The following is a 5,000-nucleotide window of genomic DNA, read 5'->3' as shown; positions in this document are numbered from 1 at the left end:
GGAAAAGGTGTTAGTACCCGAGAAGTTTTCCCAATTAATGGCAGGGTAGTTGAAATCACCCAGTATTAGGGTGTTTGGTTGTATCTTAATATTTTCCAGTATGTTTAGAAAGGTGTAGTGAGAATCTTGTGGCATGGTGGGGGATCTGTGGCAAGCTACAATTTGGATTGCAGTCTTACCTAGTGTTAGTTGCACCTGGAGAATTTCAGATGCATCGTGTTGAGCAACTAGTCTGGAGGTGTGAATATCCTTGGTGAATGTGGACACTCCTCCACTTTTAGTGTTTCGGTCTGGGTTTGGTGGCTGAAAAGTGTGGTAAGAGTTTTAGCCTGGCATTGCAGGTGTGCTCTCTGGAGCCTTGAACCATGTCTCAGTTACTGCACAGATATCGATGTTCTCCATTTTTAGGAGTGCCTCGAGAGTGCATATTGAGGTTTAGACTTCTAGCATTGAGTATCGTTACCTTCAGATTTTGCATGCTTGTATCTGTTACGGTGGTGGTATTGTCCTTTGAACCTTGCCTAAAAAAGGCGCTATAGGGCTTTTGCCAGTAACCTGAATCCCAGGGGTGACAGGTGCAGAACATCTCTGGCAAAGCATCGTGGTTTTTTGATTATGTTGTCCCAGGCAGACAGATACTGGATCCCCCTTTGAATGACACCAGAAGCTTAGCCAATTGTTGAAGTAAATCATTTTGTCCTTATACTGTGGTATCATTCTGGGTGAAGGTAGGATGCTGCTCAGGGCTAGGGTCATACCTGCCTGGGCCATATGATCCAAGAGCTCTTCCATCTCTCTTTTCATGTAGTCTAGGGAGGTATATCTCAAGTCATTCACTCCAGCATGGACAATGACAGAGTCATATTTGTACTTGTTGTGGAGTGACTTGAGGGCATGCGTTATGTGATGGATCCTGGCACCTGACAGGCAGCTGACTGTAATTTTCTCCTTGTTCAGCCTGGTGAGTGGGACATCAGTGTGCCTGACTATAGAGTCACCTATGACTAAAGTGTTGGGTATGTTGTCTTGCCTTAGGGGCTGTTGTTGGGTGGCACATTGGTGTTGTGAGCTACATGTCACTTTGGTTGTGACTGGTGTTTGTTTGTGCTTCAGCTTTGGAAGTCCTTGTTGCTTGGGCAGGTTAATGTTAACAGCCTCCACATATGTGGGTATAGTGTTGCTATGTGTGGGTGGTGTTGGTGTCAGTTTTGAAGGGCTGTGTGTTGCTTGAGGTGTAGTGCAGGTGTTAACCTTCTCCTCTTGACTGTCTAGCACAGTCTTGGTTGGAGAGAGCTTTGCTTCCAATTTGGCTATGTAAGTGCATCTCTCGCAGGTTATAGTGTTCGGTGGTAGGAGGAGAGGGTTGTCTGTGTACATGAGGCAGTTGCTGCATTGCCCCAGTATGCCCAGATTCACCAGGTGGACAGGAGAAATCACCGGAAGCTGACCTTTCGACATGCCTGTTTAGGTGCTTTTTTGTAAAGTACAAGAGTTGTTTTCCCTTACCTTTGCAAGGTACTTTGCAATTATAGGCTGTTTAGTGCCTACGATTAATTTATCCTTATTAAAAAGGAGAGTTGAGTGCTTGTATCAGTTTAAGGCTTCCTAGTGCTTATCAGCAGGTTCTAGAGCAAGTGCTAGTCACAGGGGTTCAGATTTTAGTGCTACTACTGAGAAAGCAGCTAGTTCTAAGGGAAAACTTGAAGACCAGACTTTCTGGCACCTGCAATAGTTTAACACTAGACCCGCTGTACTACATGATGTGAAAAACCTCCAAACACTCGTTTTTAAGCCAGAAAGTTGAAAGGGATAGAAATCAGCCCAAAATGGCTAATACAATTACAATTTCAGAGCTGGAAACCACTCCTCTAGTGTTAGATAAGCAGTACAATGCTCACCACTCCCACTTGTAAGCAGTAGGACTTCTCTCTAGCACTGCAAGGTCTGGATAGCTCTGAACACAGAAAATAAAGTCCTGAAACCCGCAAAGCCTGGGATCTGGACTATACTAGCTAGGAAAGGTGGAAAACGAGCAAACAAGATAGTATTTTTTTTTTTGTTTTTTGGGGTTATTTTGGTTAAAACATGTTAAACAATGCAATAATACACTAAATAAACACAGAAAAGGCTAACACACTTGAGAGTGTAGCCCTAATCAGTAAATGCAATTAAAGCTCTCCAAAATTAGCAATTTAAAACTTTTTAAATGAAGCAAGGCAAGTGCACAACTGAAAAACGATTTAAGAGGCAGTAATACATTAGAATAAGTAGCTAGTCTACATATACAGAAAACTATATATATATATATATATATATATATATATATATATATATATATATATATAGATATAGATATAGAAAAGCAACTAAAACAATTCAGATGCAGTGCAACCTAGAGCACTTGAGTCGTAGCAATATTTAGGCAAATACAATTTTAATAAATGCACTAAAATATACTCTATATTTCCAAAATGTTTCAAAAGCACAGTCAGAACACAAGGAGATGCAGGCAATTTTTTTTTAAAGAAAGGGAGAATGGAGGAACAGAAGGAAAGAAACTGTGTATGCAGAGTAAGAGAAAGTAAGATACGAGATAAGCAGTTTAGATTTAAATCAGGATGCTCCACAAGTGACCCGATGTTTGCAGGGAGACAGGTAGTTGAAGAAGCTAGAGATGAGGAAAGAGTCCAACTGAACATTCTTACACTTGGAGAAAACATACGACAAGGTCCCAATTAAACTGATTTGCCAGTACTGTGGTGGTTTGCAGTCCCAGAAACACTGGTAGAATTAGTATAAGGACCCAAAGACTCAAGTACAAACAGTTTTCAGTCTTACAAAGGGGTTCCCAGTAGAAATGGATATGCACCAGGGCTCAGTTCTGTGCCCACTGCTGTTTATACTGATGATGGATTACATTAGCAAACAAGTCAAAGGGGACAGATCAACAATGTTGCTGTATGCAGATGATGTGATATTACAGGCAGACTTGTGAGCAAGCACTTCAGCAAGGGATAGGGGAATGGAAAGCAAAACTGAAGGCACTTAGGATGAAATTGAATAAAGATAACTGTAATGGGAACATTAGAAGAACCTGAAAATTCATATAAAAAGGAAAATAGAGCAGCAGGTTAACAGCTTCATGTATTTAGGAAGGGTGGCTGAGAAGAAGGGAAGTCTGAATGAGGAGGTCAAAGCTAGAATCAGAAGGGCTGCAACAAACTGATAAAGACTGTAGGGGTAATGTATGACAGAAGAATGCTAACATAGTAAGGTGTACAAAACTGTGCTGTGACCAGTACTTCTGTATGGTGCAGAAACCTGGGCAGTGCAGTACAGTTGAGGAAGTTAGGGGTAATAAAGCTGACGTGCCTGAGATGGTGGTAGAATGTACACAGTGGGACAGACAAAGAAAGGAGGACATGATAACAGAAGCCAAAGTAGCTCCAACTGCAGAGAAGGTCAGTGAAAACAGATTATGATGGTTTGGGCACATGTTTAGAAAAGCAGAAGGCAATCTGGTAAATAGGATTTGAGAGAGATAGGAAGAAGGCAAGAAGAACTGAAGGTATCCAGCAAACGGATGGATGGATTGTGTGAGTGAAGACCTGCAACAATCAGGCATGACTGTCAAAGAAGGTAGGAGAGTGGCACTGAAGTGACAGAGATGGCAACAGTTGACATGACACCCTGCCCCATGTAGAACAATAGTATTGATGATTATGACAATGATGGTGACTGTTGCTGAAGGAGGTGCTGTCGAAGGCCATAACAATTGGCTGTGAGGCAGGATTTTAGTGAGTGCTCCTTAATTGCTAATAGAAATACTGGTAACAGAAAACCTGGAGGTTGCCTGATTGGAGAGATTGTATTATAAAAGGCATTTAACTATTTTAACAAAAGAAGCCTCAGTGTTGAAAGTCTCTGAGTCACAAAGACTGTAGATGCATATTCATGAACATTTCCTGGACTTGTTTTTTACTTTGGCTCTTATAATCTGTGGACAGACCTTTGTATTTGAAGAATTTGTATTTCAGTGGGTTTGTTGGAGGGTGTGATTTCAAAATACTGTCAGCACTGAAAGATGGTGTGCATCTGAGATAAGTACAGCACAGACAGACACTATGCATATCAAATACCGAACTGTTTATTTTACTGCAAGCATGCTGTTTTATTTGCTGTTCATATTTTGGTTGCATGTGGACAAAATCAGCCTACTTTTGTTTTACACACACACACACACACACACACACACACACACACACACACACACACGTGCCTGTGTGCCTGTGTGCATGCATACACCCTGACACACACATAGATACATATACATTTGTATAAACAAAAAAGGGAAAACTATTCATACAGGAAATATTTACTATCAATATTGACATGAAAATTATTAAAATAAACTAAGGTCAAAACGTCTTATGTAAGATCCAAGTTAAGGATCACTTTGCATTCTTATTAAATATAAGAAAGCAGGATTTAAGCTGGTATTGCTTATTTAAACTATGGTTTATTACAGTAAAACAAGATATGAGTGTATTTGCCCTTGTCAGAGCTTCATCAGATCTAAGTTATACATATCAGTAACAAGTAGGATTTACTTTTCTATTTTTCATATAAAAAGCCAGGTAATTTACAATGAAGGCTTTAATCCAAGAGTATTTAAACAGATCACATCCTGCAACACTAGTAACCCAGACACTATGGCAATGTAAACCAATAATCAAAGAACAGGAGGTTCAACAAGCAGGTACAGGTTCCAAAAAAATTCCATCAATGTTAAGGGCATGTGTTTCAGCAGAACCTACTCATAAACTTGCTAGCAAAAAATATGTTTCCACTCACTTGACACCACAATTCTTAGACAAAGCCACTCTGATGAAGTCCCTCTTCAATTAGGGATGAAAACATTCAGTATTTACAACTGAATTTTAATTAAATCACAACAAAATTGGCTTTGTCTAAGAATTGTGGTGTAAGGTGAATAGGAA

Source organism: Protopterus annectens, chromosome 8.part1 (genome assembly GCF_019279795.1).
Source record: "Protopterus annectens isolate FY-2018-M chromosome 8.part1, PAN1.0, whole genome shotgun sequence".
In the NCBI taxonomy this organism is placed as follows: Eukaryota; Metazoa; Chordata; order Ceratodontiformes; family Protopteridae; genus Protopterus; species Protopterus annectens.
The sequence above is the reverse complement of the archived record's forward strand: the minus strand, read 5'-3'. Positions refer to the sequence as shown.